This window comes from Barbus barbus (assembly GCF_936440315.1).
Source record: "Barbus barbus genome assembly, chromosome: 7".
In the NCBI taxonomy this organism is placed as follows: Eukaryota; Metazoa; Chordata; class Actinopteri; order Cypriniformes; family Cyprinidae; genus Barbus; species Barbus barbus.
The window spans coordinates 18,980,485-18,995,220 of NC_136735.1; the positions used below are offsets into that span (position 1 = coordinate 18,980,485).

At 44.0% G+C, this 14,736-nt stretch overlaps 1 pseudogene across 1 annotated transcript in view; it reads left to right on the forward strand.

Annotated features, from left to right (window-relative positions):
* The window catches only part of LOC306872676 (regulating synaptic membrane exocytosis protein 1-like), a 70,511-nt pseudogene that overhangs the window by 32,929 nt on the left and 22,846 nt on the right, over nt 1–14,736 (forward strand). The window contains exons 7-15 of the transcript in view: nt 1,983–2,082; nt 2,300–2,423; nt 2,537–2,593; nt 2,880–2,926; nt 3,529–3,647; nt 3,844–3,974; nt 4,391–4,562; nt 4,925–5,078; nt 6,386–6,442. The product of the transcript in view is annotated as a regulating synaptic membrane exocytosis protein 1-like (transcript). The remainder of the gene's footprint in view (nt 1–1,982; nt 2,083–2,299; nt 2,424–2,536; nt 2,594–2,879; nt 2,927–3,528; nt 3,648–3,843; nt 3,975–4,390; nt 4,563–4,924; nt 5,079–6,385; nt 6,443–14,736) is intronic.

Sequence of the window (14,736 nt, forward strand, 5' to 3'; positions counted from 1 at the left end):
TGAGTGGTCTGTTTGGTTTATATTCAGTGAGCATATCAGCAATATATTTAGGTCCTGGGCCATTGAGTGACTTATAAACAAGTAAAAGTACTTTAAAATCAATCCTAAATGTAACTGGAAGCCAGTGTAAGGACCTGAGGACTGGTGTGATATGCTCAGATTTTCTGGTTCTAGTCAGAATCCTGGCAGCAGCGTTCTGGATGAGCTGCAGTTGTCTAATGGTCTTCTTGGGAAGGCCGGTGAGGAGACCATTACAGTAATCCACCCTGCTGGTGATAAAGGCATGAACAAGTTTCTCCAAGTCTTGCCTGGAAACAAAACATCTAATTCTTGCAATGTTTTTGAGATGATAGTATGCTGATTTAGTTACTGCTTTGACATGACTACTGAAACTAAGGTCTGTCTCCAGAATCACCCCAAGATTTCTGACTTGATTTTTAGTTGTTTGACCCCTAGAGTCAAGGTATGCATTCACCTTGCTAAGTTATGAATCTCCACCCACACAGAAGTCACTACCTAAGAGAGGCTTGCTTTCAGTCTGCAATGCTGCAAATTTGGGTCAGAGTTCAAAAACTTGAACCCAAAGCAAATTTGGCATAGGGAAATTTCTTTGCCACTAAAAGTCCATCAGGCGAAGTTCTTCATTGCACTGATTCCCATTAAAATGACTGGATTTCACTTGCTAAATTTTGCAACGCTAAATGTGACTTCACCTTAAATGGTCTGCTAGATGCCTTTTTTGTTATAGTTCTATCATGACAACTCTTGGAAGATTTTAGCATGGTAATGATTATGACAATGTTAATGTATTTGGTCTTGGCAGAATAGATCTGCTACGCTGCTGCTGCTGAACTGCTGCTGCTGTTGGCTATTGATGTTGTAGATTATTGCTGCTGCTGCAAAGCAAGTACAGTAACTTGCTACAGCCAATAAACACACCAATACGGTGCTGTGAGTATTTAAGACATACTGCTGCTGCACAAATAGCATATATAATACCCTGTAGCAGATCTATACAGGTGGAGCTGGGGAAGGTGGAGGGTTTCAGAGTAACTCTGAAAGCACGCTGCAAAATGCTCTAGTGAGTGCTAACCAGCCATTTAAATGTAAAGCAGTAAGCTCATTGGCTGTGTATTCAACATGAACCAATCAGTCTGTGCCAAGTAATTTAACACTGTGAATAATATAATCAGTTTGCATTAACGACCCACCAGCCTGCACCACCTAGATTTTCATGACAGAACTTGGCATTTACAACTAAAACCATAAAATATATGTTTTTGATTTAGTCAGTAATCAGACATACTCGTAATCAGACATGCTTTTTGTTTGTTTTGTCATCCTAGTTACTTATTGGATGCTTCTTTACCCTGCTGCATTTATGCATTTGACAGACATTTTATCCAAAGTGACTTGCAGAGCTTTCAAATTATGTATTTTAGTGTTGCTAGCACCATGCTCCACAAAATGTCTCTGTAAAGATGCTGAAGAACAGTACCTAGTTTGTTATTGCACACTGTGAGTAAATATGGTTCACTGTGGCATTGTGTTCATTCACTTAGACCAGGGGAGAACTGGTTTCTCTCAAGGTTTTTTTTTCTCGATTTCTGTCACCTGATGGAGTTTGGGTTCATTGCCACTGTCATCTTCTGGCTTGCTTAGATAGCACTGTGGCAATTGGATGAGAACAAAACTTGAAATGACTCGAGCTGAATAACAACACTGCAGTTCTCAGTAGTTGAACTAGTTTCATTGCGAATGAACTTTACACAGTTACTGAACTGATCTGAATCAAAACTGTACTAAATAATGACAATTTTGTCTTCCTAGAGCTGCTTTATGGCAGAATTTTGGATTTGCATCATTGATTCTGTTGCTTTCCTGTTTAATACTATAAAGCTGTTTTGAAACAATCTCTATTGTATAAAGTGCTATAAAAATAAAGGTGACTTTACTTGACTCGACTCGTCTGTCCTGTCCAGGTGGTTGGTGGAAAAATGACAGAGTCAGGGAGACTGGGGGCCTTTATCACCAAAGTAAAGAAAGGAAGTTTGGCTGACATTGTAGGCCATTTACGAGCAGGTAATAATTATGAAATTTTGACTGGCTAATTTTGTAAGAAAGTTGCAGTATTTTAAAATTTTATTTTGACCTTAGCTTTATGGATGTCTTCTGCTAGATCTGCATTGATATGTTTGGGTGCATATCTACGTGTAATTTTTCACAGCTCATCATTCAGTCAGTCTGTCTATTCAGGACAGACCACCAAGTGCTAAATGGTTTCTTTTTTTGATTTCAGGCGATGAGGTGTTACAGTGGAATGGAAAGGCATTGCCTGGAGCAACTAAAAAGGAAGTGTACAATATTATTCTAGAGTCCCAGTCAGCACCTCAAGTGGAAATAGTTGTTTCCAGACCAATTGGGTAAGCTAAACAAACCACAAAAATGAGCAGCTAGTTTAGAAATTAAATAAAGAAAACACACCTTTGGATGTATGAGTGACTTCAGTGATTTTTCTTCCTGCTGCATGTTAAAGATGTATTCAGCGAATTGTGTCCAAAAACTTCTTGAAAAAGGTCTATAGAGCATATCAGTAAGTAAAGTAGTATCTGAGAGTGTTCTTCTTCCCAGTGTCCCCATTGTCACCCTACATGCTCCAGACCCTCCTCTCACCCTTAAAACTGTTCAGCCATTGAATTAGAGCGGTCCTTCGGTTCCCTACTCTTTCCTGTGTCTGGACAGTTTTGCTAAGACGTCTCAAGAGGGAATGTGCAGTCAAGTTTGTGTGTATGTGTGTGGAAAAACTGACTGAGAAAGAAGCTAATGATCTGTCAACTGACATTCTTTTCTCCTGTGCTTCAATTTTCTGTTTCCTGCAGAGATACACCAAGACTTCCAGGAACATCACATCCTCCTCTAGAATCAAGTAGGTTTTGTGACTTTAGTTTAAAAAGATAGTTCACCATAAAGTGAAAATTCTGTCATCATTTATTCGCACTCGTGTCATTTCAAACCTGTATGGCTTGTTATGTGGAGCATAAAAGGAGATATTTCGTCCAAGCTGCTTTTTTCCATGTGGTTAAAATGCATCAAAACAAGTCACTATTGACTTTTATTGTTTGACACAAGGACCGTGTTAATCACATCAAAATAATTATTTTCAAAAACATTAAAGGAATAGTTCACCCAAAAATGAACATTTTGTCATCATTTACTCACCCTCGTGTCAATCCAAACCTGTTTGTTGAACACAAAAGAAGATATTTTAAAGAACCAAACAATTGTTGGATCCCATTGACTTCCATGGTAGGGAGAGAAATACCATGGAAGTCAATGGAGACCGTCAATTGTTTGATTACCAGCATTCTTCAGAATATCTTATTTTATGTTCTACATAAGTAAGAAACTCATACAGGTTCGGAACAATATGAGGTTGAGTAAATGATGACAAAAGCAAAATTAAGTACATTTCACCAATGCAATACAGCACAGCTGTACACCTATTATGTCAACTTTTTGAACTTACAGCTGGTTCGAGTTCTATAGATGAATCCCAAAAGATGGACCGTCCATCCATCTCTGTAATGTCACCGACTAGTCCTGGGATGTTGAGAGACCTCCCTCTGGTAATTCCAGGCCAGCTGTCGGTAAGCATGGAGGGGGGGGACACTTTGCAGAAAAAATATTTAGACCTATTTTCTCACCTGAAAAGGAATGTGGTGTGTGACAGGGTTGACATGTTTTATCTGTTAGCTGAGTTATAAAAAAATGTATTGCCAACACTTTGAGAACTTTGAGAAAGTGATATTTTTTATTCATTATTATCATTATTTTTTTATCAAGGTGAAATTATGGTATGATAAAGTGGGCCATCAGCTTATTGTCAATGTCCTACAAGCACGAGAACTGGCCCCTCGACCAGACGGACGACCCAGAAATCCCTACGTCAAAATGTATTTTCTTCCTGATAGAAGGTAAAATATTTCAAATGTATTAATAATAGTAATAATATTTAACAATATTATTGTTTTTACTGTATTTTTGCTCAGAAGAGAAGAGACTTTAAAAGCACTAAACTATGAGACTGTAAACTTTTGAATGGCAGTGCAGATATGTGGCCTCAAAATTTTTTATTTTTTATAACTATTTTTTATTTTTTTTATCTTTGATGATATATTTGTCCATGCACTAGCTCTCTACTGTAAGATCTGACTTGCATTTTCCATTTTGGGTATTGCTGAGTATCTGAAATGCGTTCCATGCCAAAAGATTAAATAATAAGCAGACGGAAATGGAATCTACAGACTATTTGTGCTGATTTTTTGGAGAAATTTGCAAAATTTTGCAGACTGCACACACTCTTATAAGCACACTACATTCGTCTACATAGTGACAAGAGCAAGAGACGGACGAAAACGGTGAAGAAGAGCGCAGAGCCAAAGTGGAACCAGACGTTCCTGTATTCTCACGTCCACCGCAGAGACTTCAGAGAGCGCATGCTGGAGATCACTGTTTGGGACCAGCCCAGAGTCCAGGAGGAAGAGAGTGAATTTCTGGGAGAGGTGTGTGTGCTTAAATTAGTATGTCAGTGTATCTATATCTAGCTTCAAAACAACACATAATATGTACTTTTGTTCCATTTTCTTGACTCTGGTATGCATAAGAATAGTTTTTCAAACCACCTGAAATATATATATAATTTTAACTAAATCCCTATCGGTGGGAGCATAGTAATATGCTCTTTGAAGTCCATTTTGTATGTATGCTAATTTATACATGCCCCTGGTGTGCAATTGCTCTGAAGCAGACAAGTGTTTTTTCTCAGGTGTAAAGTGTATCTGGTAGTCCTTTGAGTTATTTTGGCCTCCAAACAGTTATTCTTTCATGGTTCAAATTCCCCTTTTCTGGCTTTCGTTTTGACCAGATTCTGATCGAGCTGGAAACAGCTTTATTGGATGACCAGCCACACTGGTACAAATTGCAGACCCATGATGTGTCTTCCCTACCATTGCCCCAGCCGTCCCCCTGCCTCCCTCGCAGACATGTTCATGGAGACAGTCCTAGTAAAAAACTGCAAAGTAAGTATAAGCTGGTGTATGTGTGCTAATAGTGTGTGTGTGTGTGTGTGTGTGTGCATAAAAAGAAAGGAAGGCAACATTTTGCATTGCTTTTTTTGCTTTTCTTGTAAATGCTTTTATTGTAAATGACTTACAATATCTTAGATTACTTTAAATCATTATGGACACAATTACCTGTTCAGGGAAGTATGTTTTACAGATGACGTCCTCAGTTGAAAGTTAAAATTAAGTGATGCAAATTGTTTCCTTTATTTACATGGTTTTAAATAGGTCAGTATTATGTGCTTCATTTCGTGTTTTCTGTGAGAAATGTAAATGTCATGAAGAGCAAAGTACTTGTTGTCCTAAACTTTTAACAACATCTGAAAAAAAAAAAACAAAAAAAAAAACTGATGAGACAAAACCACTTGATATAGACAATCAACTGTTAATTTTTTTTAAACTCTTAGTTTAATTCATAGGTTTTGTCTTTTGACAAAAAAACTAAATATTTGAGTTTATTTCATCATGTTAAATTAATTGTACTAATTTAAAATTTAAGACAAAATATTTTACTTTACTAGAATCAAATCAAACCAAATATTCAAAAGTGTATTTATTTATGAACACTTGAGCTCCTAAAATAACATTATAATCACTATTGTGATGCAATGCTGTGAATAATTTATTATTCAGTTTTAAATTTTTCATGTTTTATATTTTCCCATGTAGTTTTATTTTGTAATACAGATAAGTGTTTAGGTGAGTAATTTAAGTGCTTCAGTTTACTGATGTTTATTGTTCAGTGCATGATTATTATTAACTGATTGCATTATTTGAAAAAATCATATAATTTCTATATTTTCTTCATTAAAAAATACTGTACATCTTGCCTTATATTAGTTAATTAGTTATCTTAATTAAATATATATATATATATATATATGTATGTATGTATATTATACACCTTGTCTTTATTGTTTTCAAAATCAAAAGAGACGTTGTTAATGAACATTTCCGTCACTAATATTGTTGATTAGATTAATACTGATAATTTAAAGCAGAGGAGCAGAGACAGAAGTCAGAAGTTACTACACATGAGAACAAAATCAACAGCTACAGTATAAATAAAGCAAGCAAATGATCAAACAATGCAACCATATTAATTATTCATACCCCAGTTTGTGCTGAGAAGAGGGTGAAGGAAAAAAAAAGGTAAAACTGAATTGCTTTGAATGCAGGTTGCAGTGCAGTTATAATATTTGTTGTACTTTATGTTCAGCAGTTGAACTGTATGCTGTGTATGTGTGTGTGTGTGTGTGTCTCAGGATCTCATCGCATCATTGAAACAGATTATGATGATGGTATAACGGTAGTGTCCTCAGGTGGGTGAGGGCAATCATTACTCTGAAGAGTAGAAACTCAACACAGGGTGAGAAAGAAAGTTAATGTCACATATTATTACTGTAGAGTTTACAGCTGTTGTTTTTTTACTGTTCCTCCGAGCCTTTTAGTTGTATACAAGCACCTCAAATTCAAATGAATTTCTTCTTAATTGGCACAAAGATGAAAGCATAAGATCAAACAGTGTGTATATGCTTAGAATAGAATCATATATCATAAAAGAAGGTTGTGTTATTTTGAGAAAAACAGAATCGAGTCTTTCTCCCCCTGTGCTGGGCTGTAGAGTGTTCAGCTGAACCACAGAAACACTTCACATGAATTCTGTGCATGGAGGAATGACTCCACAATATATAAAGCACACTTTTATCACCTTCATAAGACCTGTTTAATTTTGTTGTCAAGCTGGAGTAGCTAGAGGTTATAAAGTAATTATAACAGTGAATTACAGCATGTAACAGGATTAATATGGGTCTTATGACAATGGATGTTACATCTGTTGCATGCCTGTAGAAAAGCTTGCTGTAGAATTTAGAGAGTAAAAGATAAATACGCTGTGGCTGATATTTTGATTCTTACATTTTTTCTTTATTTTTATACATTGTTCCATGACTATTTTGAACATAAGAGTACTACAAGTTGTCAGACCTGCAGTAAACATGGTATACTCTTAAAGGGTTAGTTCACCCAATATTGAAAATTAGCCTGTGTTTTGTCTATTGAAAATTAGCCTGTGTTTTACTCACCCTCAAGGTATTAGGTGTATATGACTTTCTTCTTTCAGACGAATCCAATCGGATTTATATAAAAAATTGTACTGGCTCTTCCAAGCTTTATCATTGCAGTGCGTGGGTGTTTTTTTTCCACAGTCCACAAGACGTCAAATAAAGCATGTGCATCCATAATAAAAACGTGCCTCACACGGCTCTGGGGCCTGAATAATGGACTCCTGTAGCGAATGAATGCGTTTTTGTAAGAAAAATATACATTTTTAAAACGTAACATTTTTCAAACGTCACTGATCACGCTACGCCAACATTCTACACTCTAAAAAAAACGGTGCTATATAGCACTAAACGTGGTTCTTTGGCTCGTAATCATAGGGAAACCACTTTTGGTGCGGTATAGCAGCAAATATTGGTACTTCAGAGGTTTTCACCAGTTCTTTGGATGACTGAGGGGCTATGTAGCACCGCTACCATATACAGAACCTGTTAAGCTCCTGTATGATTCTTCAGTGTTCTTTGGGGTGATTAAGGTGCTATATGGCACCACTGCCGCACAAAGAACCTGTTAAGCCCCTTTAAATTATTTTGTTGAAGAAATACAATGCAATATGGCACCTCTTATGGTTCTACATAGAACCATTTGACAAAGGTGCTGTATAGCACCTTTAAATGTATGGTGCTATATAGCACCAAAAGTGGTTCCCTTATGATTACAAGCCAAGAAGCGTTTTTTTTAGAGTGTATGTCATCCACCAGTGTGGCTTCCGCATACCACAGTTAGATGAAGTGAGAGAGGAGTGTTTATTACATTTGAAATATGGATATTTTTCTTACAAAAACACATGGATTCGCTACAGGAGGCCTTTAGTCAGGCTTCGGAGCTGTGTGAGGCACGTTTTATTATGGATGCACATGCTTTATTTGACGTCTTGTGGACTGTTGAAAAAAAAACACCCACCCACTGCAATGATAACGCTTGGAGGGGCCAGGACAATTTTTTATATAAATCCGATTGTATTCGTCTGAAAGAAGAAAGGCATATACACCTAGGATGCCTCGAGGGTGAGTAAAACACAGGCTAATTTTCATTTTTGGGTGAACTAACCCTTTAAACTCTATTTATATTGGATATCCAAGATAAAATCTAAGGATTGTTGTCTGGACAATCTGTTTGATTGTTAAATTTTGATAATGTGACATATTTTGATATTTATATTACTTTCACATAAAAGAACTCAGAATTCATTTAGGATTCATTTGTACATTGGGGGGGTTGTGGGGGATATTGGAGTGCTTTCCATGTATATTCTGTTTATTCATTTAGGAAAACTTGCACTTGTTCAGAGTTAGTGCTTTGATGAGCAATCATAAAAAGTTCTTTAGATGCATGAGCCATGAATTCTCAGAAACCCTGTAGTGCTTAATGCTTAATTTAGGCACATTTTAAATCCTTTCAACATTGATTGGGGGACAATTCACTTCCTTCCCAAATCTACTTTTTAATGTAACTGCAAGTCAGATTTCTTTTACAAAAAGCCTAATTTCCTTATTGCAAATCAGTGTGATTCTCAAGTTCTAAATTGTGCTAAAATAAATTCACTTTATAGATATTTTCGTGAGTGAATTGTAATTGTCACGAACAGGCTAGGAGACACGGAGGAGTAAGGTCAATACAAGGTTTATTGGGAAAGGTGCAAGGGTGAATGCTGAGTGGAGGAGCGGGAACAGGATCCAGGAAGGGAAGTCGGCGGTGCGCACTGCCGCGGGGAGGAACAGGACCAGGAAGAGCCAGGAGCGGTGGAGAACAGGAGCGGTGGAGACTAGGAGCGGTGGAGACTAGGAGCGGTGGAGACTTGGAACAGGGGGAATCTGGAGGTCTGCAGGTAAGTAACACAAGGTTAGTAGTCAGGCTAGGTTCGGGTAGTGAACGGTAGACCGGACGAGGAAGGAGTGCTTGTGGTGAGTGGATATAGTGCTGTTCATTAGCCGGTGACAGGTGCGGGGAATCAGTACTCAGGTGATTGGGATCTGGCTAATGAAGGTGCAGGTGACTGTGATTCTCTGACATTACCCCCCCCTCCAGGGGCGGCTCCTGACTCCCTACCACGGCGACGGGGGCGGCCTCGGCCTCTGGGTGCGGGACGACTAGGGTGGTTGCGGTGGAACTCTTCGAGGAGCAAGGGGTCGAGGATGTCGTTCCTGGCCACCCAGGATCTTTCCTCTGGGCCATACCCCTCCCAGTCCACCAGGTACTCGAGCCGGGCGCCCCGTCGCCGCGAGTCCAGGATGTTGCGGACCCGGTAGACCTCAGCGCCATCTATCATCTCCGGAGGAGGGGGCGTGTCCGGTCCGGTGGTTCCTGGGGTAGAGGGGGAGAAGGGTTTGAGTAGTGAGACGTGGAAGGTGGGGTGGATGCGATACCTGGGGGGGAGCTGAAGCTCATAGGTGACGTCGTTCACCTGCCTCTGGATCTTAAATGGACCAATGAAGCGGGGACTCAGCTTCTTGCAGGGCAGGCAGAGACGGATATCCTTGGTCGACAGCCAGACCCGATCTCCTGGCTGGTATTGGGGGGGTTCGGATCTCCGCAAAGCGTTTATGTCTCCGCACTGCCCGCTGGAGATGGATATGGGCTGAGTCCCAAACCCTCTCACTCTCTCGGAACCAGTGGTCCACAGCTGGAACTTCCGCTGGTTCCTCCGTCCAGGGGAATAGCGGGGGTTGGTAGCCGAGCATGCACTGGAACGGGGTGAGGCCGGTGGTGGATTGACGAAGGGAGTTCTGTGCATACTCGGCCCAGGGGAGAAAACGGCTCCAGCTGTGCTGATCGGGGGAGCAGTATGACCGGAGGTAGCGTCCGAGCTCCTGGATCTTACGCTCAGTCTGGCCGTTGGTTTGGGGGTGATAGCCTGAGGACAGGCTGACAGTGATTCCCAAGAGGCGGAAGAAGGATCTCCAGACCCGGGACACAAACTGAGGGCCACGGTCCGACACAATGTCTTCCGGTAGGCCGAAGTTGCGGAACACATGGTGGAATAGGCATTCGGCGGTCTCCAATGCCGTGGGCAAGCCCCTGAGGGGGATGAGTTTGCAGGCCTTGGAGAAACGGTCAACCACAACTAGGACACAGGTGTGGCCCTCAGACTCAGGGAGGTCGGTGACGAAGTCCACACCGAGATGGGACCAGGGCCTCTGGGGAATGGGCAGGGGAACCAGTTTGCCTGCGGGCAGATGGCGAGGAGACTGGGACATGGCACAGACTGAGCAACCTCGGACGTACCTAATGACATCCGCGGTCATACCGGGCCACCAGTACCGAGCTTGGAGAAGTGAGAGGGTTCGCTGGCTGCCTGGGTGTCCAGAGCCCGGTACTTCGTGAACTGAGCCCAGAAGGGTGAGGCGTTGGGAGCGGGGTACATAAGTTTTCCCTTCTGGGCCTCCCTGCGGAGCGGGTTCGGTGAGGGTGGCGTCACGGATGTTGTCGTTAAGTTCCCACTGGATGGGGCTAACTATGAGGTCTGGAGGGAGAATAGGCTCGGGGTCTGTGGGTGTTTCTGGGGCATGCAAGCGGGAGAGAGCATCGGGCTTGGTGTTGCGGATTCCGGGGCGGTAGGTGATCGTGAAGGAGAACCGAGTGAAGAAGAGGGCCCAGCGTGCTTGACGGGGGTTTAAGCGTTTGGCGTCTCTTAGATACTGGAGGTTTTTATGGTCCGTGATGACAGTGAAGGGGCAGGCGGCTCCCTCCAGCCAGTGACGCCACTCCTCCAGGGCTAGTTTGATGGCTAGCAGTTCTCGATTGCCAATGTCGTAGTTTACCTCCGCAGGGGACAGCTTCCGCGAGAAGTAAGCGCAAGGATGGAGGCTGGGAGGCTCGTCGTGGTGTTGGGACAGCACGGCCCCGACTCCCGTGGTGGAGGCGTCGACTTCCACGACGAAGGGGATCTGGGGATCCGGGTGGCGTAGGATAGGGGCCGTGCTGAAGGCTTCCTTGAGCTGTTGGAACGCTTCGTGGGCTTCGGGGCTCCAGGACAGAGACTTGGGCTTACCACGGAGCATGGAGGTGAGGGGTGATGAAAGTCGACTGAATTGACATATGAACCGTCGGTAAAAGTTGGCGAAGCCCAGAAAGCGCTGTAGTTCCTTGACCGTTTGTGGTACAGGCCAGTCCAGGATAGCTTGGACCTTCCCCTGGTCCATCTGGATTCCTTCGGGACTGATGGTATAGCCGAGGAACTGTACCGTGGAGCGATGGAACTCGCACTTCTCCAGTTTTAGGTAGAGCCGGTGCTCTCTGAGCCGCTGAAGGACCTGCTCAACGTGGTGGCGATGTTCGGCCAGGTTCCGGGAGTAAATCAGGATATCGTCTATGTAGACGATCACGAATTGGTGGAGGAACTCCCGGAACACCTCGTTCATGAAGCCTTGAAAGACGGACGGTGAGTTGGAGAGGCCGTACGGCATAACCCGGTACTCGTAGTGCCCAGATGGAGTGTGGAACGCCGTCTTCCACTCATCGCCCGCCCTGATCCTCACGAGGTTGTACGCGCTTCGCAGGTCCAACTTGGAGAAGATGCGGGCCCCACGGAGTTCCTCGAGGGCGGCCGGGACCAGGGGAAGTGGGTACGGGAGCTTGACTGTCTGATCGTTGAGTGTGCGGTAATCTATACAGGGCCTCAAGCCTCCGTCCTTTTTGCCCACGAAGAAGAAGCTCGAGGCGGCGGGGGATGTTGATTGCCGGATAAAGCCTTGTTGAAGAGCCTCCTTGATGTACTCCTCCATTGCCTTGCGCTCCGGGATGGACAGGGGGTAGACCTTACCCTTAGGAAGTTTCGCTCCAGGCAGCAGGTCAATGGCACAGTCCCATGGCCGGTGCGGTGGTAGGCGAGTGGCTGCCTGTTTGCTGAATACATCCTGGAACGCCTGGTAGTCAGATGGGACGGTACACTTCACCTGGGGCTCAGGACTTTCTACCAGAGTGGAACAGACTGTCAGGGGGGCGGGGTTCCTGGGGATCTTCTGTACTGACTGAAGGCAGGACTGGGAACAGAACTCGCTCCAGCGAGTGACTTCGCATGGATCCCATCTGACTACTGGAGAATGGAGATTGAGCCATGGGCGTCCCAGGATGATATCCACCGTGGGCCCCTCCAGTACCAGAAAGGTGATGGACTCCTCGTGTAGACAGCCGACCCTGAGTGTCACGGGAGGAGAGCGATACCTCACTCTACCACGCCCCACCGGTTTTCCCTGGATGGTCTCGACTCGGAGCTCCTGGGGTTGCCGCCTCCGGGGAGATTGAGGTGGGTTAGTAGGGCTTGGGAAATGAAGTTCCCCGAGGAGCCCGAGTCGACCAGGGCGGAGACTGTAAGAGAGGAGTCTGGGGTGAGGAGTTGTACTGGCATCAGTGATAATGAGGAGATATCAGGTTCGATTTGAAGGGTACTCACCGCGGGGCGTGGAGGTCGAACGGGGCATTCCCGGATGAAGTGTCCTGGTTTCGCACAGTAGAGGCATAGGTTGGCCGCGAGGCGGCGCGCACGTTCCGTGCGGGAGAGGCGGGCGGTGTCTACGAGCATGGGTTCTGGTACTGGGGAGCTTGCAGCGGGTGAAGCTGACGGGGGGGCGGACTCATCCTCGAGGCAGGCAGTGAGGCGTTGAGAGATGCGAGAGGCGCGTTGCATGAAGGTTTCTAGTCCAACGCTGTCATCGTAGATGGCCATCTGGGCGCGCAGGCGGGGATTCAAGCCGAGGCGGTAGGCACTCAGTAAAGCTGCTTCGTTCCAGCCGCTTGTGGCCGCTAGAGTGCGAAACTCCAAGGTGTAGTCATCCACGGACGCCTCTCCTTGGCGTAGAAGACGATCCTGCACAGAGATGCGTCCCGCGGCGACTCCGAAGACCTCCTTGAAGTGGCTGGTGAACGCTTCGTAGGAGTTGATGATGGTGCTCTGCGCGTCCCAGATAGCCTGCGCCCATAGCAACGCCTTGCCGGACAGGAGGGAGGTAAGAAAAGCCACCTTCGATCTCTCAGTGGTGAACTTACGGGGTTGTGCCGCGATATACAAGGACACTTGAAGTAGGAATCCGCCACACCCCGCCGCATCACCCGCGTACTTGGATGGAATGGCCACGGGACTCTCAGAGGCAGGTGGTGGGACAGGTGGCGGAAGAAGGGAAGCCCAGAGAGTATTGACCAACTCCTCCAGCGTGTCGACGGCCGTGGGTGGCCGGGACTCCATGACACGCGGTGCTGTAATTTGGTCCGGTCTTCTGTCACGAACAGGCTAGGAGACACGGAGGAGTAAGGTCAATACAAGGTTTATTGGAAAAGGTGCAAGGGTGAATGCTGAGTGGAGGAGCGGGAACAGGATCCAGGAAGGGAAGTCGGCGGTGCGCACTGCCGCGGGGAGGAACAGGACCAGGAAGAGCCAGGAGCGGTGGAGAACAGGAGCGGTGGAGACTAGGAGCGGTGGAGACTTGGAACAGGGGGAATCTGGAGGTCTGCAGGTAAGTAACACAAGGTTAGTAGTCAGGCTAGGTTCGGGTAGTGAACGGTAGACCGGACGAGGAAGGAGTGCTTGTGGTGAGTGGATATAGTGCTGTTCATTAGCCGGTGACAGGTGCGGGGAATCAGTACTCAGGTGATTGGGATCTGGCTAATGAAGGTGTAGGTGACTGTGATTCTCTGACAGTAATGGAATCTGTATGTGTTTTATATGCTATTCAATGCTTCGTTTCGAATTATGATGAAACCAGCAAATGCTTGATCAGATGTAGCATCATCTGTAGTTGTTTACAGTTGTACTTTAGAAAATTAATTTATAATGTTGATACAGATTGCTTTTGTGGTGTTGTTTGCTTGACATTAGTACAGTTGTGCATCAAGCATCAAGCAATGTTTTTGCTATTTAACTAGTTTCTAATCACTGTGTTAAGAAATACCACAACAGAACAAAAAACTGGATAAAAAGAAGCCATTTTTATGATGCCACATGGTGGTGGAAATAATATAAGATGGAAGGGAAAACTCCCATTGATAGCACTGAAAAAAAATCCCACATCATATTTTTACCATAACACAATTTAAAGGCTTTATACATTTCAACAGTCACACAAGACTTGCCATCTTTTTAGAGACTTTCTTGTCTTTCACTAAACTCATGCATCATGTACAGTTCATGCTTAGGTTTGTTCTGCCAAGCGAATTAAATAAAAGTAAAATGTAAAACGTGACGCCTATTGATCATGCAAATAAATACATGAAAGTGGACAAAATCAGACAAATCAGGCAAATAAATACATGAAAGTGGACAAAATCAGACAAATCAGACAAATCATACAGAGCAGATTTTATTTTTCTTTCTTTCTTTTTTGCTTGTTATCTTTCTAGCATGTGTAGAGCAGTAGCAGTTGTGCTGGTACTTCAGCACAATCCCTTGGCATGAATTGTTGTAGTAGTTTTAGAAATGTGATTGTTGGTGTGTTATTGTCACTCTCCAATCTCCCTGTATTTTTTTGGCTGGAACAAGTCCATGACACAGAATGTACTTGTA